General features: G+C 42.9%; 1 pseudogene; it reads right to left on the bottom strand.

Moving 5' to 3' along the window:
- The window catches only part of LOC137755165 (phosphatidylcholine transfer protein-like), a 127,069-nt pseudogene that overhangs the window by 80,228 nt on the left and 21,103 nt on the right, over positions 1-25,738 (bottom strand).

The raw sequence follows: 25,738 nt of genomic DNA, 5'->3' as shown, positions 1-25,738 counted from the left end.
TGCTGCGTCCCATAGGTTTTGGGTCGTTGTATCTCCATTGTCATTTGTTTCTAGGTATTTTTTGATTTCCCCTTTGATTTCTTCAGTAATCACTTCGTTATTAAGTAGTGTATTGTGTAGCCTCCATGTGTTTGTATTTTTTACAGATCTTTTCCTGTAATTGATATCTAGTCTCATAGCGTTGTGGTCGGAAAAGATACTTGATACGATTTCAATTTTCTTAAATTTACCAAGGCTTGATTTGTGACCCAAGATATGATCTATCCTGGAGAATGTTCCATGAGCACTTGAGAAAAATGTGTATTCTGTTGTTTTTGGGTGGAATGTCCTATAAATATCAATTAAGTCCATCTTGTTTAATGTATCATTTAAAGCTTGTGTTTCCTTATTTATTTTCATTTTGGATGATCTGTCCATTGGTGAAAGTGGGGTGTTAAAGTCCCCTACTATGATTGTGTTGCTGTCGATTTCCCCTTTTATGGCTGTTAGTATTTGCCTTATGTATTGAGGTGCTCCTATGTTGGGTGCATAAATATTTACAATTGTTATAGCTTCCTCTTGGATCGATCCCTTGATCATTATATAGTGTCCTTCTTTGTCTCTTGTAATAGTCTTTATTTTAAAGTCTATTTTGTCTGATATGAGAATTGCTACTCCAGCTTTCTTTTGATTTCCATTTGCATGGAATATCTTTTTCCATCCCCTCACTTGCAGTCTGTATGTGTCTCTAGGTCTGAAGTGGGTCTCTTGTAGACAGCATATATATGGGTCTTGTTTTTGTACCCATTCAGCCAGCCTGTGTCTTTTGGTGGGAGCATTTAATCCATTTACATTCAAGGTAATTATCGATATGTATGTTCCTATTCCCATTTTCTTAAATGTTTTGGGTTTGTTATTGTAGGTGTTTTCCTTCTCATGTGTTTCTTGCCTAGAGTAGTTCCTTTAGCATTTGTTGTAAAGCTGGTTTGGTGGTGCTGAACTCTCTCAGCTTTTGCTTGTCTGTAAAGATTTTAATTTCTCCATTGAATCTGAATGAGATCCTTGCTGGGTAGAGTAATCTTGGTTGTAGGTTTTTCTCCTTCATCACTTTAAGTATATCCTGCCACTCCCTTCTGGCTTGCAGAGTTTCTGCTGAAAGATCAGATGTTAACCTTATGGGGATTCCCTTGTGTGTTATTTGGTTTTTTTTCCCTTGCTGCCTTTAATATGTTTTCCTTATATTTAATTTTTGACAGTTTGATTAATATGTGTCTTGGCGTGTTTCTCCTTGGGTTTATCCTGTATGGGACTCTCTGTGCTTCCAGGACTTGATTAACTATTTCCTTTCCCATATTAGGGAAGTTTTCAACTATAATCTCTTCAAATATTTTCTCAGTCCCTTTCTTTTTCTCTTCTTCTTCTGGGACCCCTATAATTCGAATGTTGGTGCGTTTAATGTTGTCCCAGAGGTCTCTGAGACTGTCCTCAGTTCTTTTCATTCTTTTTTCTTTATCCTGCTCTGCAGTAGTTATTTCCACCATTTTATCTTCCAGGTCACTTATCCTTTCTTCTGCCTCAGTTATTCTGCTATTGATCCCATCTAGAGTATTTTTAATTTCATTTATTGTGTTTTTCCTCATTGCTTGGTTCCTCTTTAGTTCTTCTACGTCCTTGTTAAATGTTTCTTGCATTTTGTCTATTCTATTTCCAAGATTTTGGATCATCCTTACTATCAATTTTCTGAATTCTTTTTCAGGTAGACTACCTATTTCCTCTTCATTTGTTAAGTCTGGTGTGCTTTGACCCTGCTCCTTCATCTGCTGTGTGTTTTTCTGTCGTCTCATTTTGCTTATCTTACTGTGTTTGGGGTCTCCTTTTCACAGACTGCAGGTTTGTAGTTCCCATTGTTTTTGGTATCTGTCCCCAGTGGCTAAGGTTGTTTCAGTGGGTTGTGTAGGCTTCCTGGTGTAGGGAACTAGTGCCTGAGCTCTGGTGGATGAGGCTGGATCTTGTCTTTCTGGTGGGCACATCCACGTCTGGTGGTGTATTTTGGGGTGTCTGTGGCCTTATTATGATTTTAGGCAGCCTCTCTGCTAATGGATGGGTCTGTGTTCCTGTCTTGCTAGTTGTTTGGCATAGGGTGTTCAGCACTGTAGCTTGCTGGTCATTGAGTGATGCTGGGTCTTGATGTTGAGATGGAGATCTCTGAGAGATTTTTACCGTTTGGTATTACGTGGAGCTGGGAGGTCTCTTGTGGACCAGTGTCCTGAAGTTGGCTCTCCCACCTCAGAGCCACGGCCCTGATGCCTGGCTGGAGCACCAAGAGCCTTTCGTCCACACGGCTCAGAGTAAAAGGGAGAAAAAATAGAAAGAAAGAAAGAAGGAAAGAAAGAAAGAAAGAAAGAAAGAAAGAGGCTATAATATAGTGAAGTAAAATAAAGCTATTTAAAGCAAAGCTATACAGACAAAATCTCACCCAGAAGCATATACATATACACTCACAAAAAAAAAGGAACAGGGGAAAAATTAATATATCCTGCTCCCAAAGTCCACCTCCTGAATTTGGGATGATTCGTTGTCTATTCAGGTATTCAACAGATGCAGGCACATCAAGTTGTTTGTGGAGTTTTAATCCGCTACTTTTGAGGCTGCTGGGAGAAATTTCCCTTTCTCTTCCCTGTTCGCACAGCTCCTGGGGTTCAGCTTTGGATTTGGACCCGCCTCTGCGTGTAGGTCGCCTGAGGGCGTCTATTCCCCGCCCAGACAGAACGGGTTTAAAGGAGCAGCTGCTTCGGGGGCGCTGGCTCACTCAGGCCGCAGGGAGGGAGGGGTATGGAGGAGGCGGGGCGAGCCTGCGGCAGCAGAGGCCGGCGTGACGTTGCACCAGCCTGAGGCGCGCAGTGCGTTGTCCCGGGGAATTTGTCCGGGGATCACGGGACCCTGGCAGTGGCGGGCTGCACCGGCTCCCGGGAGGGTGGTGTGGAGATTGACCTGTGCTCACACACAGGCTTTTTGGAGGCGGCAGCAGCAGCCCCAGCGTCTCACGCCCGTCTCTGGGGTCCGCGCTGATCGCCGCGGTTCGCGCCCTTCTCTGGAGTTCGTTTAGGCGGCGCTCTGAATCCCCTCTCCTTGCGCGCAGCGAAACAAAGAGGCAAGAAAAAGTCTCTTGCCTCTTCAGCAGCTGCAGACTTTTTCCCAGTCTCCCTCCCAGCCAGCTGTGGTGCGTTAACCCCTTCAGGCTGTGTTCACGCCGCCAGCCCCAGTCCTCTCCCTGCGATCCGACCGAAGCCCGAGCCTCAGCTCCCAGCCCCGCCTGCCCCGGCGGGGGAGCAGACAAGCCTCTCGGGCTGGTGAGCGCTGCTCGGCGCCGAGCCTCTGTGCGGGAGTCTCTCCGCTTTTTCCTCTGCACCCCTGTTGCTGTGGGATCCGCGCTGTTAGCTGCGGCTCGCGCCCGTCTCTGAAGTTCGTTTAGGCGGCGCTCTGAATCCCCTCTCCTCACGCACCAGGAAACAAAGAGGGAAGAAAAAGTCTCTTGCCTCTTTGGCAGCTGCAGACTTTTTCTCGGACTCCCTCCCGGCTAGCTGTGGTGCGCTAACCCCTTCAGGCTGTGTTCACGCCGACGACCCCAGTCCTCTCCCTGCGATCCGACCTAAGCCTGAGCCTCAGCTCCCAGCCCCCGCCTGCCCCGGCGGGGGAGCAGACAAGCCTCTCGGTCTGGTGAGTGCTGGTCGGCACCACTCCTCCGTGCGGGAACCTCTCCGCTTTGCCCTCCGCACCCCTGTGGCTGCGCTCTCCTCCGTGGCTCCGAAGCTTCCCCCGTCTGCCACCCGCAGTCTCTGCCCGCGAAGGGGCTTCCTAGTGCGTGGAAATCTTTCCTCCTTCACAGCTCCCTCCCACTGGTGCAGGTGCTGTCCCTATTCTTTTGTCTCTGTTATTTCTTTTTTCTTTTGCCCTACCCAAGTACGGGGGTAGTTTCTTGCCTTTTTGGAGGTCGGACGTTTTCTGCCAGCATTCAGTGGGTGTTCTGTAGGAGCAGTTCCACGTGTAGATGTATTTCTACTGTATCTGTGGGAAGGAAGGTGATCTCCGCATCTTACTCTTCCGCCATCTTCTCTCCTCCCCCAGCACATGATTTAATAAGTGGGTGCCTCCTAAAATTTTGCACAATACACACCGAATTTGCTTCATCCTAGTCCCGGCTTTGGTACGAACTGAAAATCTGTGGTATTTACCAAGCAGTTTTTCCTTGACATGTTGTAAATTCCAGATTTAGCTTCTCAGATGCCTTAAGACTTCCTAAGCTCTGCTTAGCTTCTCAATTTCTTTGCCTTGACTTATAAATAAGCAAAAACCTCAAGAGGAAATATAAAGCTTTTTTATTTTTAATTTTTTTTGTGTGTGTGGCTGTGCCATGGGCATGAGGGATCTTAGTTCCCCAATCAGGGATGGAACCCGTGACCCCTGCAGTGGAAGCCAGGAGTCTTAACTACCGGAACACCAGGGAATTTGCAAACCTTTAATATCAGGTTCATCTACCTGTGCTTCTCCCTGGATTTTTCCCCCCTAAGTCACCACTTTCTCTGTAGTTCTCCCATGCTTTCAAGCAGATTTTTAAAAATTTAATCTACCTTTTCCAGTTATTCCCTGAAGAATGGCTGATGGAAACAAGCTAGTCTATCATGGCCAGAAATGGAAATCCCTTCGGTTTTTCTATATGTGTGTGATAATGACAGGTTAAGAGACAATTTCACATTTTTCTCAAATTGTAAATATTATTGTGGATGTTTTAAATCATCCACATGGATCTTCATTTTCTTCTGACCGTTATTTAAATGTTGGTGTTCCTCAGTTTTTCTCCTTGAGCGGTACTATACATACAAGGCATGAAATGCTGCCCATATTCTGATGAATCTCAAGTTTATAAACCCATCCCAGAACATTCATCTGGGCTTCCACCCCAGACTTCAAAGACTTCATGGAATACCTCTCTCTGGATATCTTCTGCTCTCCTAGAACTCAATATGGCCAATAATGAAATCATCATCTTCCTTTCTACCTCCTTATTCTCTCAGCATATCTTTCTGCTTCTATTTCCTGTCTTAATTAATGATGGTTGTTTCCCCAGGATATTATCTTAAACTACAAACTTTATAAAGTCATTCTCTATTCTTTTATATTAAACCTCACATGTTTCATCAAGTCCTCTATATGCAGGAGTATATATGATATATGATATAATAGCATATTTAACATATTTAGTATATATAGTATAAAATATTTAAATATGATCCCCTCACCTACAACGTACACACTGAGATTGCCCTAAGTTAGGATTTTGATTTCCACTTAGATTTTCCCAACATCCTGCTAATTCAGGGATTGCAAAAGCTTAGGTTGTGCCTGCTGCCACTCTCTCTTATTTCTCTTCTTACACTAATGACAAGCATCACTTCCTTATTATTGAATACTTTCCTGCTGAGTCCAGGTACAGTTCTGAAGTCCTTCTCAAAGCAGCATTCCATACAGACACTAGTAGACTTGATAAGCAAGTGGAGTCCCATTTGTCATAATCTTTCTAACTTTCTCATACATACAGATGGTATGTAGCTAGTATAGCTTGTGCCACCAGAGATACATCACTAAGGGAGATCTGATCATGCCACTTCCATGTTTAAAAAATCAATGAAGGTCTCCTCTTGGTTATAAAAGTAGGTAACAGCTCACTGTTTGTGTGTATAAAGCCACTTACAATCCAATTCTAATGGAAAAGTTCAGACTTACTTGCTACTGACACAAGTATTCTACACTTTCATGGCAACACATCCCATTTCTGTAATCTGAAGGTCATTTTTTTTTTAACATCTTTATTGGAGTATAATTGCTTTACAATAGTGTGTTAGTTTCTACTTTATAACAAGGTAAATCAGTTATACATATACATATGTCCCCATTTCTCTGCCCTCTTGCGTCTCCCTCCCTCTCACTCTCCCTATCCCACACCTCTAGGTGGTCACAAAGCACCGAGCTGATCTCCCTGTGCTATGCAGCTGCTTCACAGTAGCTATCTATTTTACGTTTGGTAGTGTATATATGTCCGTGCTGCTCTCTCACTTTGGCCCAGCTTACCCTTCCCCCTCTCCGTATCCTCAAGTCCATTCTCTAGTAGGTCTGCGTCTTTATTCCCATCTTGCCCCTAGGTTCTTCATGACCATTTTTTTGTTTGTTTGTTTTAGATTCCATATATATGTGTTAGCATACGGTATTTGTTTTTTCTCTTTCTGACTTACTTCACTCTGTATGACAGACTCTAGGTCCATCCACCTCACTACAAATAACTCAATTTCGTTTCCTTTTATGGCTGAGTAATATCCCATTGTATATATGTGCCACATCTTCTTTATCCAGTCATCTGTTGTTGGACATTTAGGTTGCTTCCATGTCCTGGCTATTGTAAATAGACCTGCAATGAACATTTTGGTACATGACTCTTTTTGAATTATGGTTTTCTCAGGGTATATGCCCAGTAGTGGGATTGCTGGGTCGCATGGTAGTTCTATTTTTAGTTTTTAAAGGAACCTCCATACTGTTCTCCATAGTGACTGTATCAATTTACATTCCCACCAACAGTGCAAGAGGGTTCCCTTTTCTCCACACCCTCTCCAGCATTTATTGTTTGTAGATTTTTTGATGATGGCCATTCTGACCAGCAAGAGATGATATCTCATTGTAGTTTTGATTTGCATTTCTGTAATGATTAATGATGTTGAGCATTCTTTCATGTGTTTGTTGGCAATCTGTATATCTTCTTTGGAGAAATGTCTATTTAGGTCTTCTGTCCATTTTTGGATTGGGTTGTTTGTTTTTTTGATGTTGAGCTGCATGAGCTGCTTGTAAATTTTGGAGATTAATCCTTTGTCAGTTGCTTCATTGACAAATATTTTCTCCCATTCTGAGGGTTGTCTTTTTGTCTTGTTTATGGTTTCCTTTGCTGTGCAAAAGCTTTTAAGTTTCATTAGGTCCCATTTGTTTATTTTTGTTTTTATTTCCATTTCTCTAGGAGGTGGGTCAAAAAGGAATCATTTATGTTTCTTTTGTTCATGCCATTATTTCTTCCTAAAATTATCTTCCCTGTTCACTACAAGCCTGTTTAACTCTTATAGTCTTATTGTTTCCTAAATTTCTCTGAGCAGAATTAGTTGATCCTTCCTCTGTATCTCCAGAACACTTTTAAAATCTTTAATAGTGAACATAGCACTTTTCATTATTATGTTTTTAAATTATTTATACATATGTCTGGAAGAGCATTCCCATTAACAACTGTGTCCTCACTCAACACAAAATGCCTAGCAGGTGCTCAATCAATATATGTTAAAAGAGTAAATTCAATGGGCAACTCTCTTTTTTCTTTAGGAACAGTGTCAACAGTGTTTGCTTATTTCTCTTTACTCATTTATTCAACAAATACATTTTTGAATATCTACTATGTGTTATTCATTGAGCCACATACATAACAGAAATCTGCCTTTTCAAGCAAAGCATCACACTGCATCTAAAGCAACAGGAACCAATTGAGAAACTACTAAGTAGTTTTTACACTAACATTTCAATCTGTTGTGCTCCCTTCCATGGGTGAAGGAACTGAAATGAAGTACTTGGATCTCAGAGAGTTATGGCACAATTCTTGACTCAGTTTGATAAATATTGATCTTGTATAAATTACACAGGGGAGGCAGTCGATGGTTCTCTGAACAACACACACACACAGCCCCCACTCCCTTTTATGCAAAGACATAAATCATTAATGAATAGATCCCCACATGCTCTATGAATAAGTCCCTTGGATTCAAAGATGACTGATACTCAGGCATTTTCTCATTTGAGTGCAGACCTAAATTTAAGCAAGCAATCAGAGTACATGAAATTACAATGCCCGTTTGTTCACTGTAAGTTGGAAGATGCATAATATGTTTTCAAGGGTAAACATGCACTCTTCCAAGTAAACACCATTAAATGCAACTGCACATTTGTGCCTTTAATAAAATTGGAAACAAAGGGGATAGCTCTTTAGAAACATCTCATGTCGTGATCATTCAATTTTAAGTTTCAGTTGCTAGTGGAAAGTGGAGGGTTAGTGTATGTATGTGTGTGGAATTGTGTAGAATTCCTTTTCTTTGACTACAGTTGAATCAAGGCTTTGGTTTCATCTGGAAAGTGTGAATAGCACAAGGAGTGGTCTGTGTGTGGTAAGGAGTCGTTAAGATTGAAAACCAAAGGGCAGCAAACATTGGTTTTCAGAGTTTTTAGTGGTAAGAGTACTGATAAAAGTGTTTACGCTCCAGGGACTTCACTGAAGGGACAGGAGGGAGGATAAAGAGAGAGACTGAGAAATACCTTGTAGTCACTTGGCAGGACCTGGAATTTGTCATTCAAACTCACACAAAGGGTCAAAACGGTAAAAACTTCTTGGGAAAAATAAAGGAATGTGGCATTTTCTTTTGGTACCTTGATTCATGTGACTTTTCCCACCTTGAATGTTTTTTGCCTGGTTAATGGCACTGTGGGCCCTCCCACTCCCAGTGGAAACTGGGGGACAGTGAGCCTCAGGAGTAGCTCCCACACCTCCTCTAAGGAAGCAGAAAGTTGAATTGGAATCTCAATTGCAAAGGTGAGCACCAAATGAGGAAATACCAAACATCCAAGAAAAGTCTATAGCATAAAAAAGAGACAATAAATTCAATAAACAGACCTTATACCCAAAGAAATGGAGTTAATATTAGTACAATAATTAGAACCAGGTTTGTGGAACAGAATTGATATGTTCTTTATTATTTCTGAAAGTAAAGGAAAGGTCAATAGATGAAAGTAATAGGAAGTTAGATTTCAGTACAGTGTGAAGTAAGAAATTTTCAAATAATTATGATCATCCATCCTGGGACTTCAAGCGAGCACATACAAGCTCTAGCCTTGACAAAATGTTTGTATTTTAACTAAATACTCAGTTAAAGGCATAGAAAGATGCATTATCAAAACAGAGCAATTTAACAACAATAACAAGGAAAAAAAAATAATTAGCCAAGAGACTAAAATTAAACAGCCCAGACACCAGGGAACAGGAAGAAATAACCCATGGTCACTGGACCTGGTGTATAGTAGCCCTAAAATAAGTATTTGTCAAATAGATCTAAGCACCATCAGGGCGAATATATATTCATCTTATTTACCAGCAAAATGACAGACATCGTTTCCATTCAATTTTCATTCTAGTAGGGAAGCTGGCTAATAAATAAATACATAATATATATGTGAGTAGTGATAATTTCCGTAAGCAATAATGCAGATGGGGGTAAGGGGACAGAGAATAATGTGTGATCACTTCTGTTGATGTGCTTGGTTTTGGAGGTGAAACGGGAGACATTTGAGCAGAGACCTGAGTAAAGTGAGGTAGATGATTAGTCACCTAACGCTGTACCAAATTACGCCAGAACTTATTGGCTAAAAATAACATTTCTTATCTCAGGATTTCAGTGTGTCTGGGGCCTGGGTGTGGTTGAACTTGTTCCAGTGTTATTTTTTTAATTAATTAATTATTAAAAAAACATTTTGGCAGCACCACACGGCATGTGGCATCTTTGTTCCCTAACCAAGGATCGAACCCATGCCCCCTGCAGTGGAAGCACAGCGTCCTAACCTTTGGACAGCCAGCGAAGTCCCAGATGTGATTTTAGACATGTTCCAATATTGCTGGGAACTTAGAGTTTTCTGAACTGTGACAGATTCAGGATGCCACCAGCCATTCTCAAGGCAGTTTCTGCTGGCAGGTGGAAGCTGCAGCCTTATGGCTTCAAGATCTCCCCTTGTAACTATTAAATTTTAGACAATAAAACTGCGTTAGATCAGCAGAAAAAAGGAGATATATGTGTAGTGGCCAATAGCTTCTGTTATGTATAATACCACATCAGAAGTTTAGACCTACTTAGATAAAATTAGACAACTGGATACCTGGCTAAAGGTCTCCTTGAAGTGATAGGTCCAGACTGGGTTTCAGGCTAATTCTCTTGAATTCATATGGTAATGAGATCTATTTTGTCCATTAACGTTCAGGTTGTCACTCCTCCTACTTCTAATTGGGCCTGTTGCACCAAAATGGCAGATCAAGGGATTGAGATCCTGATCATACAAGATCCCAGGACCTGGAAGTCAAGAATATTTTCAATTTAGTGTCCATTCTCCAAACTGAAGCAGGATTATGTCCCGTTTCAGCAGGAAGTAGCCACAGCAGTTGACCTGTTGTTCCCTGAAAGATTTGAGGAAGGTTGAAACAGGAGTGGGGCTTGAAACCAAGTCCCACTAAAATTGAGCTCCTCTGCCAAGTTTATGATTAACCTCTCTATCTAAATCATTATTCCTTTTCTTGACCAACACCTGTTCTCCTCAAGATTGAGGAGTGTCAAAGAAAAGTCTGGTTCCTTTTGCTCCTGGGGGTCTTCAAGGGCCTCCTTCAGTTCCTTTTTCTGACACCAGAACTGTTAAAAGATAAACTGAGACATATTAAAAATCAATTTGAATCATTCAGCATACAACCTATCAGGTAGAAAGGAGCTTCAGGGAGCTGTACAAAATGAGAGAGCTTTATAGGCAGAAGGGAGCAAGAACAGGAAGCTATATTTTAAAAAAGCAGGTTGGTGATTGCAAGGTTACTTTCCTTTAGAAGAGAACAGGGGTCTATCAGGAAGATTAACTAGTGCTGATCAGACAATTCCTGATTGACTGGTTTGAGATTCCATTTCTGGGAGAGCTGAAACTGTATGTAAGTCTTTCTTTGGATGTGGGACTTAGCATAAGTGACTCCATTTGGGGCCTGTGGTCTTATTTTTAAGAGCAGTTAGCCACAGACTCTTAAAATATTACATATTTTCCTTATATAAAGTGGTGATCTCGTCCTCTCATTATAAACTGTGCACATATTCCATGCCCTCTGTAGTCTGCTAATTCCTAAGGGAAAAATTGGTTCACTTTTATGAACTCCACTGCCTAGCATTGAGCCTGGCACATCATGTAGAGAACTTGCAAAGTCACTCACATAACATGCTGCCTAGTTGTTGTTCGATTATTATATCTTATGAAATGGAGCATATATCATATGTATCCAAGCAGACATACACAAAAATACATATAAATAGATTAGCAATATAAATAATTTTATGAAGCCCTCTTATTTTGTTGGTTCTAAACTCTGAGAACCTCAAAAAACAATGTGCTTCTGTGTTCTCAAGAAAAAAAAAATATATATATATATTCTTCCTTGTGGTTGGGGAGGAGTGTAGAAACATAAACTTTGGAGAGGCAGACCTGCTTACATTTTGTATGCCCTTCCTTTCTCTCTGCCACTTCTGGCTCCTGCAGTGGCTCTGCTCTGACAGGGTGCATGATGCAGTCACACTGAAGGGCATGTTGACAATAGTGTGGGCCAGGAGCATCAGAGGCTGTGTCCATGGGTGTTCCCTGCTCCCCTTTATCTCTGGTCAAACTTCAGAGGCTGATGCTCTACTTTGGAAACTAGGTTTGGGTGTGGGCGACTTAGCGTGCTGCCTCAGAGTGAGGAGGATTCAAAGTGACAAGGCTTAGAGCACCCTGGAGAGCACCCCCATGTCATGTTGGAGGGATGTTAGAGATGGTGAAGAACCATGGGGGAAATGAGCTCATTTCCTGTTAGGAATGAATATGTCTTACCAGGTCACTGTTCAGCCTAAAATCCTTCAAAGCTTACGGATTTTCTGGGTATGAAGTCCAAAATCTTTGCCATAGCTCTCAGGGTCTCCCACGGCCTCACTGCCTCCTTCTTCAGACACATGTGAGATGCCTTCCTTCATTTTCATTGCTCAGACCTACTGGCCTTTGGTAGTTCTTCAGATGTGATTGGTTCTCCCGCCTGAGGGGTTTTGTGGAAATGGTTTCTTCCATATGGAAGTTTTCTTCTCCAACCTTCATCCAGCCAAATCCAACGTGCACTCCCCTGATCCCTCAGATTTGGTTAGTGCCCCCAGGTCTAGATTCCAGCCCCCTCTACTTGCCCTTTCTCACAACTCATCACCTTTTCAACAGCTTGTCCATTGTGTATTCTTCACTGGATAAGCTCCATGAGGGCGAACATCAAGTCTGTCTCACTCATCCCAGGAACTGCCATGCCTGTCCCCTTGCCAGATGGACACCAGACCATTGAGAAATATCTGTGAAGTGAACACACATCTTAAAACTTTTAAAGAGAATTCTCTGAGCCAACTGGGTGGTGCTACCAGAAACATGAGCACCAAACGGGCTCTTCCTGCTTTCCCTCTCTTTCAAACCCAGCTGGGAAGCAGGAGGATTGAAGGGCAGGCAGTAGAGGTGGGGATTCTGGGAGAGGAATCTCAGCCAGGGAGCCAGGCCAGGACCCTCACTGTGAAATAGGAACGTTTTCAAGGAAGTGACCCTCTGCTGGAATCCCTCAGTTCCAAGGTGGTCATTAGCTTTGAGCTGTTATGCAGCGTGAATAATTTGCCTGTGGAAAAAATTTAGCACTAACAGTAGTGCTACTTTCATCATGAAAATCCTGAAATCTTGACTAATCACAGTGGAACTCAGTCCAGACTGTGCCATTTCTGTAACATTAAAGTATAACCCATAGCCACAACAGCAAAGCCACCCCTTAACAAATAAAGGACCTGGTGCTCTCATGGAAAGGCCAGTGGGAACCTGAGGAATCTTGAACCGCTAAAATGACTTGGGGAAATAATTTGGATTGAATTAAGTTATTAAACATTAAAGTAATATTTAATGTAATGAATTCAAACCTCTATATTTGGATGGGTTGAGCCTTCTGGGTGTGTGTCATTTGGTCAATCTTCTCCAAATCATTAAAGGTACTCATTTAGTTACCATTTGAGTGCCTAAGATACATTCCCTTAAGGGGCAGTAATAAAAGTGAAAGAAGGGCTTCTGTCCACAAAGATCTTATTGTCTATTCAGAGAGACAGACATGGGGAAATAAGTGAAACAAAGTGCTAGAATAATGATAATATATTTATACCTTTCAAATTCCAATGATACTTTCAGCCCCTGTGGAGAGGCAGACCTTGAAGAATTCAGCACAACCTCCAAAGTAACAGTTCTATGTTTTTTGGGCCTCTGGCATTTACTATTGACTCATGGGTTCTCAGTTTCCCAGGTAATCTCATATATCAATGCTGTGTAGGACTATTTTCTCCAAATTAGCAAGCATGAATGTGAAAGGGTCTTAACTCTACTAATTATAGCAAGCTACTTGACTTTGTAAACTGCCTTAGCTAAAAACTCAGAATTCTTAGTATTCTCAGTGTTCTTAGCAGATTATCAAACAGTGATTAAAGGTATGTTTTGCATGACATTATTTTATGTTGGTTCTTTGTTCAAAGACTGTAATCCTAGTGTTTGTGTTTCAATGACTCTATACATAAAATGTCAACATGACCTTTATTACATGAGACATTTAGATTTAGTTTACCTAAAATTCCAGCTATATTACTGATAGCGATATTTTAATGATAAATTTATGAAGTACTCACTTTTTTGCATAATTCTATACATGTGATCACAATGACTGGGGCAGGGATTGCCACATGGTTTCGAGGGAACCATGGGATAGTCTGGGATCATCTGGAAAGAAATGCTGTCTTTTTTTGACTTGGCATGAACCTGGGAAGATGCAGGCCTACTTTTTTCTCTTAGCAGCCATCCTGCAATCAAACACAGCCTAATATCAAAGATAACCTGAAGAAGAACAGAGCTGATTCCTAATGTCAGTTTAAGCACCTGTACCATTCTCTACCTGAGACTACTCTACACCTGGCCTTGCATGTAAGTGAGCCTGAGATTCTTTTTTACATTCAAGTCCATGAGTAAGACCTTGAGATTCCACTGTCTAGGGCTGCGTCCCAGCTCTGCCTCTCACCAAACTTGGCCACCTCAAGTGCTGGTGGGAGCAAAGCAGCCACAGGAGAGCAAAGGCATCAACAGGTCAGCTGAGGTGACTACTGGTGAACAATTTTCCTCCTTGAATCATTTTTTAGAGTAAGAATAGCCAGGAATGATTAGCAATAATTTGAACATGGAGAAGCTAGAACAAGCCCATGATGACTGCCAGACCCCATGTAGACAAAGATTCTAACAGGAGAGAACTAAACAAACAAATAAAAAAACATGCATACCTGTTACTGAAGTAAAACTCAGTTATTATCTTTTGAATAAAAAGTAATATTTTATTTGCTTCTGGTAACTGCCAGAGCTGTCTTGATGCCTCAGTGTCCAGTAAAATGCAGAACTAGTGAGGTACGGACAGCCTTCCCCAGGGGCATATGGGAAAGAGAGAGACCCAGATATGGGTGATGAGAAAAAAATGTTATCACACTGTGTGCTTGGTCAGGCCTGCAATGTTTTTCAAAATCGTTTCATATCAAAACAACTCATGATCCTCCACAAGTAGGAATGGGGAGAGACAGTGGATTATCATCTCAAATCAGGCAAATCAAGTCAGCAAAGCATAAGACAAATAGACATGAGTCTTCCAGTCTGGGTGCACTGAGAGTCAGCTCTGAAGGCAAAGCAACTTCATCAGGAAATCACCCTCCTGGGTTGCAAGAACTCACATGTGGGAAGGAGCCAGCTTGCTGGGATCAGTCAGTCTTAGGTGGTGTTGTCAGTCCTCCACACATGACCCCCCTAGAATGGCACAATGAAATGACTTTGTTCCCTACTGAGGACTCCCTTTTTTAAAAATAAACAAGCAAAGGTTTCCCTAATTTGGGCCACACCCAACAGTGGAAGAAGGCAGTGGGTCCTGGGGTGGGAAGAGTGGGAAAGGAAAGCAGGAGTCAGGCAAACATGCTTGGGGATAAGGTGACGGAGAGCATGCAGGCCTCTGAGGACTGAAAAGGGAAAGGCAGGCTGAGCATCAGTAGTTGTGGCACTTCCAGGGACATCATTCCATGGACACAGAGCTCCCAATTCTCTCTCTTAGGATCTCCTGGGATAGTTATGACAGGTATTCACCATGTTTTTCAAGTAGGTAGGAACTCCTTTCTGCAAAGGAAAGGAGACTGTCACTTCTTCTGCAAAGGAAAGGAGACTGTCACTTCTATGTCCTCACAGCGATTACTCCTGATTCTTTGGGATGTGGCAAAGGTAAGGGAAGATGGCTTTGGGAATAATACATACGACAATAGGGCCCCTGACAAGATTTCAACAGAATGTTGTTACAGATAGTGACAAAAGGTAAGATGCAGGGCACAGGTAAGGCTGGATGGTAGGGGCCACTGTTATAAGACCTTGTTGTATATTTTGGCTTTTGCTAATAAAAAGCTAAGATTTTTTAAGACACCATTTTTGGAAAAGAAAAAATTAAAAACAGGAAATGATATTGGCTTGGGCTGTGGGATTCTTCCAAAGAAATGAGAGAAAGGACTTGCTTTACAGATTTACAAAATGGTAAGGATTGGGGGCAAGAGGCAGGATATGTCATCCTTTAGTCAGTGTTGAGCATTGCCCAAGACTTTCTCCAAACATTGTTCTATTTACTCCTTCTCTACAGGGTGAGAATATCCATCTCCGTTTTTAAAAGGGAAAAAATTGATGGCTTCCCTAGATAACCCAGTTAGAAGCAGGGCCAGGATTCAATATATGATGTTTGACTCAAAGCCTATGTGCTTTTTCACTCTCCCAGGGAACTGGTGAGCCTTCCAGCCAGTAAGTAGGACCTTACAAAGCAGACGGAATGGTCGCCATGATTCCAGGTCCTAGGCAGTCCCTAGTGATCTGAGTACCACTGCAGTTCTCTCTCCTTACAGAAAAATAAATAAATAAATAACCGTAAAAAAACTGCCTTCCCCAGGCTTGGACATGTCTGATTGTATCCTGAGCCAGTTTGGCCTGTCTAACTCCTCCATAAGCAGATACAGGGTCCACAGGCACCATTGTTCCTACAAGGAGCAGGCTATTGTCTGGAGGTTCCAGAGAGTGATCCTGGTAGAGTCTTGGGGCAAAGCAAGGAGGGGCTGGCATTCCTCCTAAAGATTCTTTGTCTTTTGTCCCAGCCTCTATTCTGGGTACTAACCATAGTCACTCAACAGAGTTGCTTCATAAAAGAGCATCATGAGGCCTAAGACAGTGCGTCTCTTCAGGCTGACAGCCTCACAGGCTAAGTCAACATTGGTCAAACACACTTCCCCTCCTGCCTCCTGGGATCTCAGCTTGGCAGCCCACTTAAAGAGTCAGTTCAGAACTGGGCAATCCAGGTTATCAAGGTAATATGTGAAAACTAGAGAGGGAAAAGAAGGACAATTCAGAAGGAGGAAGAATATTAGAAAGATACAGATACAAACCCTGCAAACCTTCCGTCTTTATATCCAGGCCCAGAAAGTAAGGAGGGAGGTAACATGGAATTCAAGTGGACTCGCCCCTCTGCCTTGCCTTACGGGAGACTTACATATAAACATTTTGGAAAACAGCCAAGGCACATTCTACTGCTATTTATTAAATGCCTGACAAGTACTAGACACTTGGATATATCTCTCATTTAATTATTTCTCTCATTAATCATCTCAATCCTACTGAGTTGATAAAATTGAACCCCAGTTTATAAATGATAAAATGGAGACTCAGAAGAGTGGGGTGACATGCCCAAGGTGGCAGATCTAACACACGTCACAACTAAGTTCAGATTTTGCTGCAGCCTCAAGGCCACACTGATTCCAGTCCAGCAGGTGGCTGCTGGACCCCTCCCAGGCTCTCTCCTGAGGCTGGAACTCAAGGCAGGCAGGTCCTGAGTCCCTGGGTTTTTGCTGAGCAGGAGCTGCCTCCTCAGAGATGGTCCCACCAGCCCTCCTGCCCCGCCTTGGCCAATGTGTGCATGGACAGGACCAGCCTGAAGTGAGTTTCTAAACCTTCTGGTTCACTTGGATGTTCTGATTTCATCTGAACAATGCAAGATTCGGTAAAGAATGAATTGATCAGATTTAAACATCCACCTTGCATTGTAGCCAAGCTTCTGGGGTGAATTGAGTCTCCCTTGGTTTTTGCACTCATGCCCAGTCCCTGACCTCAGGGAATAAAGCATCCTGCATTTTATGTGCCTTGCAGTCAGCCTGGCCTTCACATGGGTGGCCCTGGCTGGTGCGCCAACACTTGCCCTCTTTTTACCTTTGCTCCCCCTCTTGCCATCGCTCTGGATCGCCAGGCTCTGCTTGAACTGCCTCACCTGGATCATGCCCAACTTCTCTGGAAACTGCGGCATGGAGGTGCTCTGGGCCAGGATCACATGGATCTTCTACCCTTAAAGTCCAGCTCCTGCCACTGATGCACATAGACGTACTACACCGCCAGTCAAGGCATGACATTGAGGCCCATCTCAGATGGGCAGAAGGAAAGCCCGCAAGCCAGAAGAAAAGGGAAATGATTCTGTTCCTCCACTTGGCATTTGCTCCCTGGTACTGTTACTTCACTTCCTGCCCTGTCTGCCTACTTGCTCTGCAAAACCGTGGCTCCTCCCACCTGGTGTTCTCATTTGAGAGCATGTGTTACCCACCTGTGAATGGTTCCTTGCTGCTTTAATTATGTGCGGAACCCACTTCTCCTTTCTCCAAGATGGTAATGAGATTTCAGAGGATTGGTAACTTATCAGCTGTGTGATCCTGTGTAAGTTACTCAAGTCTTCTGAGACTCAGTCCTTATGCAGGGAAGGGAGGTCACACTGCCCCAATGGGGCCATTTCTCTCTGTCCTCCCCCTAAGCCCAAATCACTGACCTCTATGCACAGAGGATGGTCAGGCAAGGTTACTTACACCTGGAGATCATAGGAAGACACATGAATACCTGAATATTTAGTAGGCAGATGTCCTCGCTTGTTCTGGGTCACCAGAACAAAGAATAACAAAGAATAACAAAGCCATTTCATCTCAATAAATACTCACAGAATGACCACTATATCTATGGTGCTATTATAGGGAAGATAATTCGATCCTGAGAAACAACAGGAGTCACCACTTATTGAGCCCTTATCATGTACATACATCATGTGCTTAACATGCAGCATCAGTATTGATCCTGAGAAAGTCCCTGTGAATCCTCCATAAGTATCTCCATCTTACAGATGACAAAATTGAGGCTCAGAGAAGTAAAGAAACTTGCCAAAGATCCCATAGCCCAGCTGAAGTGATGTAACCTGAATTTGATCTCAGATCAGGCTCCAAAACCTGGTGAGACTTTCACGGCTATACAGGGTTCAACTCTTTAATGTGTTCATTAAACTTTTCAATGGCAGAATTTTAGATTTCACAATAGAAGGAATTAAAGCCTAAAATAATCCAAAAACTCACTCTACGTTTAACACAGTTACACTTACTACAATAGCCGCGACCACAGCCCCAGGCCAGCTCGGAGTCTCTACAGCACCCACGGTGGGCTGCCCCTCCCCCAGGAACTGCAGATAGTCTATTGTGTATATATGTGACATATGTGCATATACAAAGACTAAGAAACTCATTATGGGATTGTGTGGCATTGGAAAGCCAATGAAATAGACTTCAAGCAGCCCCAAGTGTCCACTGAGAACATCCCCCAGGAGTGTCCCTGTGACGTCAGAGACTGGGGTTGCCCTGGTCCGGATCACCTTCTCTGGTCACAGCTGGACCTGGGCCCAGGCCTGCCTCTGCTGCCCACTAGTGGTGAGAAACTGATGAGAACCTGAGCAGGGCTCTGAACTTCCCTTTGCCTCAGTTTCCTTCCTTGACCCGTGGGGATGATGGTTCCTACCCTGCATAGTTGTTGGAAGGAGGAGAGAAAACCACATAAAGTCTACCACAATCTTGAATTAACTACCACCTGTATCTAGCAGTCTGTGGGAACTTGGCCAAAAATAATCCCTTATGGAGTCTGTAATCTAGCTGGGCCAGGGTAGACACATACACACAAAACACACAGAAACAATACCCACAAACCACCCCCATGCCCCCTCTCTTTCTAAAGAACAATTATTTAGGAACATACAGACTTACAGAACGTTAGAGCTAGAAAAGATTCCAGTGATCATCCAGTTCAGTGGTTTCCAAGACTTTTTTTTTAAATTCCACAGACCCTTTGTTGAAAGGATCCTTTATGGAAATTCAGTGTGTAGAACACTCAGCTGCTATGATTGAAGAGAACAGTGGAGTGGACATCTCACCTGTCCCTGCCTATATTCTACCCCATCTGCTCACCCAGCAAATGTCCATCAAACCCCCCAAGGCTGGCCCTAAGGGGCTTCATAGAGCCTTGGAGTGTCAGCTAAAACTCCCCACATCCATTCAACTGCTTCATATCGTAATCGAGGAAACTGAGGGGAAGAAACATACACACGGTGTCCAGATCCAATATTTGAGGAGGAGGGAAGGTGGAGGGAGCTGGAAATGTGGAGCCTGAGTCCCAGCCCCCAGTCTGCTGCTAACCACCTGAGTGTGTGCTTCTGTCACGTTGCCCCTCTGGGTCCCTACTTCCTCCACTATAGATTGAGAGAGTGGATTGAATACTCTTTATGAAAAGTTGTTTTCAGGTCCCCAATTATGTGTCCCAACAATTTCAATCCCTAGAAAACTTCTCAGGAAGGTATTATCTGCCTTCCCATGACCACAATTACAGATGCTGCATGTGGCCAGGCCTGGAAATCACACTCTGAGGTCTCTGAAAGCCACACAAGAAGCAACAGCTGTTAGCAGATGCCTCTGCAAGAATCAAAGACGATATTGTCCACACTTGCTGGACATACCACCATTGGGTGATGGCCACAGGGCACAGAAACACTTTGAAAGCTGAGTAATGGTGCCTCTCTGTAAAGGATACATCTCTGTTGAACTTGGGAGGAGGGCTCTCCACTTCCCAGTAGACCACTGTCTCTCCGCTGCGTTCTCTTTCATAAAGTTCTAAGGAGAACAAAAGAAGTTACTGCATCTGGAAACCTATTTGGCTTCAATTAACAAGAAGCTTTGATATGATGATCTCATAGGGAATGATAAACCACTGACTTATAAGGCACAGAATTCTAGAAAAAGACAGATTCATTACCACTGAAAACTTGTTGCCCAGGGACAGTGTCTAGCAGATATAAAAACACAGTAAAAATAAAAGAACCCAACAAAAGTTGTTCATCATATAGCATAAACAACACTCAAAAAAATGCAGTGAAATAAAATTATGCATTAAAAAATAAATTTTCAGGTTTAAAAATCAGAGAAACCACCAGATGTCACCAGAGTACCAATAGTTTTACTGTTGTGTCCTTATGCCCCTCTTTAGACTTCTCTATATATTACAGGTGTCCTGAGACTGAGCCACCCAGCCTAGTGCATTCAGTTGGGAAACAAAAGTTCCAGAGAAGGCAGTGTCCTTCCTAAAAAGCTAGAAAGTGGCTTGACCATGCTAACCCTAAGTTTCTTGCCTTTCTCCCATGTTACATTATATCACAGCTATAGGGACCAAATCTCCGTAATATCCACCATCCTACTGAATGCAAATAGCATCAGCTCTCAAAGGGAGATAGCAAAGAAATTCTAAGAAGTGCACAGCCTCTGCCCCCCAAGCTGTGTGGGAAGCTTCTAACTAACCATTTAGGGAAGGAGCCAAGCTAAGGCTGCTGAAGGAACCAAGAGAGTCCCTTGAGGAGATGCTGACTGTGGCAATGTGTTAATTAATTTAGCTTTTGAAAAAAAAAAATCTATTAGAAGCAGACCATGGGGTAAAGGGCTTGCCATCCCATTGGTACAAGAGGCTGAAGATGCCCTTGAAAGGAAGGGAAGGAGTGGACATCTGTTGCTTTTTCCTGCTCAGCTTTGACTCTCCCCTTCTTGGACCAGCATCTCATTCTTCAAGGCATCACCCTTCGCCTCCTTCCCCACAATGTGGTTTATGCAGGACTGATTCAGCATTAATTTCAGGGCTGGGAAATTGAGCCAGACATGGCCACAGTGATTAGTTTAGGGAAGGCACATGTAGACACTCTTGGCTTGCCACTCTAGCAAGTTTAGCCCAAAAAGTGGTTTAGTAAAGGCTCTCAGGTAGCTTGCAGAAGATCTAGGAGGACCAGAGTTAGGTTAGAACGTCAGGATTAGAACCTTTGGCTTCCAGAGAAGCCAAACTACTGCTGTCTCTGGACCATACTCCAAAGTGTGGACTGCTGATGCCAAGTACCACACATCAGAGGCTCTGCCAATGTCTGTAGCACACCACAACTGAACCTGGCTACTAGGGAGATGGACAGAGAATGTCTGGCTTCTCCCTTGAATAGGTGGCATCACAATTCCCTCTAGATACGAAGTGTATTTGAAAACACTAAGTGACCCAAAACCATGATAAACGTCCCCAGGAAGTAAATATATGATCCATGTTGAGCCTACAAAAGCCAACCTTGGGACTCTGGCTGCATAAGTGGAAAGTTCCTATTCCTCTGGGGTTATGTACATGGTTAGAATGTAAGCCTGCATCCTCTGATGGCACCTCTGCCATGACACAAGAATCTGCCTGAGAATGAGGTCAACACAGAAGAAAACAGAGTCAAGCTGGAAATGAAGTATTGGATGCAGCTGTCCTGGAAGCCAGACACCCATGGATTTTCGATGTCATGAACCAAAAACACTTTTTCCTTTTCTTACACTGGCATTTGTTAGTGCTGCGTTACTTGCAACCAAGAGTCCCAACCACAGCAAGGGTCTGTCAGGGTTTCTGTACCCCTGGGCTAGTTGCTGCGTACCTATTCCACTCTGACTGGGATGGCAGAGGCCACTCCCCACTCTAAGTGGAAGGAAGAGCCCCTATCTAATGCCTCTCCTAACTCTCCATCACTTCTAGGGAAAATCTAAGAAGTGTAGCTGGGTGGCTAGCCTAGGCCCTTGGGGCTCTGGACCCTCCTCCCACTCTAGTTCCAGATTCTGCTACCCCAGCAACTCAACAGCACCAAACTGATCACAGTTTTTTAACATTTCATGTTGTTTCATGCCTTCCTCACTTTAGTCATACTGTTCCCTGGGTCTGGAATATCCTTATACCACTCACCCCCTCACCCTCTCACCTCCCCACATTTGTCAAGTCTCTAAAATTTTGATTCAACTTCTAAAACAAAGTTTGGACACCACCTCCTCCAAGAAGACTTCCATGGCCATCCAGTTGCATGAGATGACAATGAACTTACAGTAAGAACAAAGTAGCCGTCAGAGCAAACTGGAGAGTAAACCTAAGAGTATGCAAGAAGCAAGTCACATTTCAGCCCAGCCCTCCAGATATTTAAGCCAAAATTTAAAGTGAAATGTAACACTGTAGAAATTAAACCTATTGCTTTCTATGGGCTGGAGTAAATACCAATAGATTCTACTCTATAACTGATTTTAAAAATTGTAGGTTTCACTTACCTTTAACAAATTCCTCCCACTCTTTTCTATAGTTGAAGTCCATATAGACATCTGCAAGTAGATCCGGTGGGAAATCATCCAGAACACCAAAGGCCTTATAATGTCCAGTGGGCTGTAAAAACAGAGCAGGCAGAAACAATCTATTGATTCCCAAGTTGAGATTACACAGCATATGAAGAAACAGCTGTTCATGCAACACCACTATTGAGCACCTCCTCTGTGGTTTTGGTGACACAATAGTGAAAAAACAGATGAGACTACTGCACTCATGGGTCTTATATTTGGCCTTAGGCTTTGGTGGTGGTGACAGCTCTAAATACTATCCAGGTAATTTAAGTAGGATAAAAGAGGGTTATGTCATAAATGGTGCCTGGGTTTGGAGGGCAGGGGTTCAATACTGAGGTGATTGGGAATGGCCTCTATGAGGGATAATATGTATCAGAACAGTTTGGTCTAAATATTAGAAGGATCCAGCCATGGGAAGATGAGGAAAGCCCATTCCTTGTTGGGAGGGGGCCCTAAGGTTGATGGATGGCCTTACTCACAGAAAAGAAAGTCAGGGAGTCCAGAGAACTGTGTTGGGGGAGAGTGGTAGGAGCTGAGGTCAGAGAGGTAGTAGAGGCCATGCCCAAAGGGCTTTGTAAACCGGGATAAAGATGTAAAAATTTTATTCTAACTGCTATGGAAAATCAATGAATGACTTTAAACAGGAGAATGACTTTTTAAAAGGTGATTCTTGCTGCTTGATAGAAAATAGATCATAAGGGAGCAAGGAGATGGGTTAGAAGACCAGTGCAATGGTGCAGATAAGAGATGATGGCGATTGGACAGGGAGGTAACAACAGTGATGGGGAGAAGTCAGTGAATTAGGGACACATTTTAGAAGTAATGGCAAAAGGAATGCTGACAGACTGGCATGGGGAGAGAGAAAGCAAAGAATTGAGGATAACTCTTGGAACCTTTCCTGAGCAACCAGGTAGATGGGAGATCCATTTGCGGGATGTGGGGTAACCAAGAGTTCTACCTTGGGCAAGTTGAGTCTCAGGTGTTTATTAAATATCCATGTGGGGGTGTCATCTAGGCAGCTAGCATTCAGGGTTCAGGCTACTGTTTTAGATACACAAGGGGCGTAATGAAACCCAACACATCGTTTTACCAATTCCAAGACAGAATTTTTCACCAGCTGCTTCTTTTTTCTGTAAACAACTTGTATATAAAAGAATGAAAGGAGGAAGAAACACCAGCTTCAAATCATACTAGTCTCTTTTACTCAGAAAAAGATCATTTCTAGATTCCTAAGTACAAGAGATTTTCCCTGTTTTCATGTTAAGCCATATTCTGTGAGGGTTCTGGGCTGCGGATGGTGACACTATACACTTCGCTCTCCATAAAATGGCAGCTAACAATTCCTGACCCTCACCTTGCTTAAAGGCTCTACTGTTAAGACTAAACCAACGGCTCTTAGATTAATTTCAGTGCAAAAGCAAACAAAACAAACAAAAGTGAAGCTTTCAGTTGTGCTCATACTGCCACGTGCTAACAGAATCTTATTGGCTAGTCATGGGGAATCTTTCTAGAGATCCAGAGGCTTCAAGGGTCTCCTGACTCAGGTGGCATAACCCAGGGATAAGCATATCCCAGTTTAGGAATCTCAGATGTATATGAAAGTACCTGGCAGGAAATGGAAGGTAAAATTGAAACTGAACTAATAAGGATGTTTCAGCTCTAAAAGTATGTGCCTTTATACCAAGGGTTTCCAACCAGCAAATGACGAGCTTGTAGGTCTGACCCCCTTAAGTGCTGTGCCATGGATGCCCCATAGGAAGGGCAGGACTCAAGAGAAACAAGTCCCTCCATTCCTGTCTCCTCTCCTCAAGCTCACAGTTGGGGAGATAGTGAGGGATTGTACACACCACACATCTACACCCACACATATTTTAATGCCTTAGGAGAGAGACAATTAGCTTCTGTTCAGGAATAGTGGGTCCCCATTTTCTATGCATAATGAGAAAAAGGGATAATTATGTATAAAGATAATGATCTCCCTAACTTCACATGAGTTACCTTTGGTTATCTGGATGAATTAAGACAGTTGTCTGGACCTGGTTCCCTTCCCTCCTGAATGTAGTTTCAGCCCTTAGTGACCTCAGTCCTGTAATATTGCAGAAAAGAAAAACAGCACTCTATCTCTTCAATTATAGTGTTTATCTGCATTTACATCACTAACTACAAGACAGCCTCGATGAATCACATCTCTCTAATCCTGTAAATGCACCTCGAGTGGGCACTGAATTTTCTTTGCTTCTCACAGAAGAGGTCATTTCCATTTCTCAGGGGCCAGGAAGCCTCCCCAATCTATGATTGTGGAAGCTGTCCAACTCCCACACTCTGTGGCAAGTAACAGGCTCAGACGATATGAAAAGTAAGCATTTTTCACTGAGGAGAATCACTCCGAATGGCTGGTGTCAAAGATACAGGTGCCACTGGGCTGTGTGTACCAAGACTATATGAAGAAAGACAGCTGACTAAATCTGATTTAATACTTGAGGTCTCTTGAAAATCAGATGGCAGGTTTAATCCTGAAGGACTACAGAGAGCTAGGTAAGATAACACTGATAGCTAATGCTTATGGAGTGCTTACTAAATACCAGGCCCTGGGCAGAGTGCTTTACAGGGGTCATCCCACTTAATCTACCCAATGGTAATATGAGATATGGACCATCGGTAAACTCACTTTGGGGAATGAAGGATTTGGACATTCTGGATGTTTAGACATAACACCAAACCATTTCCTGTGTGAACTGGGGACTGAACTGGGCCACATGGAGGACAGTTCTTGCTTGGCCTTCCAACCTGCCTTTAATATCAAAATCACCACCTAAGGGCAGGAGGAGAGTTCCAGCAGGCTCTCCAGTGGGAGACACAAGTTCACCACTCCCTGACACTATTTTGGGAGGCTATTTTACCCTTCATGGAAACTATGCAAATGAATATATTTTTGTAAGAAAGGGAGAATCCCTGTGAATACCAGTGTTTGAATTTTAGCCTGGGGCTTTTAATGTTTTTTTTTTTCCTTTTCTTTCTTTCTTTTTTTTTTTTTTTTTAACATCTTTATTGGAGTATAATTGCTTTAAAATGGTGTGTTAGTTTCTGCTTTATAACAAAGTGAATAAATTATACATATACATATGTCCCCATATCTCTTCCCTCTTGCGTCTCCCCCCCTCCCACCCTCCCTATCCCACCCCTCTAGGTGGTCAAAAAGCACCAAGCTGATCTCCCTGTGCTATGCAGCTGCTTCCCACTAGCTATCTATTTTA

Source organism: Eschrichtius robustus, chromosome 20, assembly GCF_028021215.1.
Source record: "Eschrichtius robustus isolate mEscRob2 chromosome 20, mEscRob2.pri, whole genome shotgun sequence".
In the NCBI taxonomy this organism is placed as follows: domain Eukaryota; kingdom Metazoa; phylum Chordata; class Mammalia; order Artiodactyla; family Eschrichtiidae; genus Eschrichtius; species Eschrichtius robustus.
The sequence above is the reverse complement of the archived record's forward strand: the minus strand, read 5'-3'. Positions and strand labels throughout refer to the sequence as shown.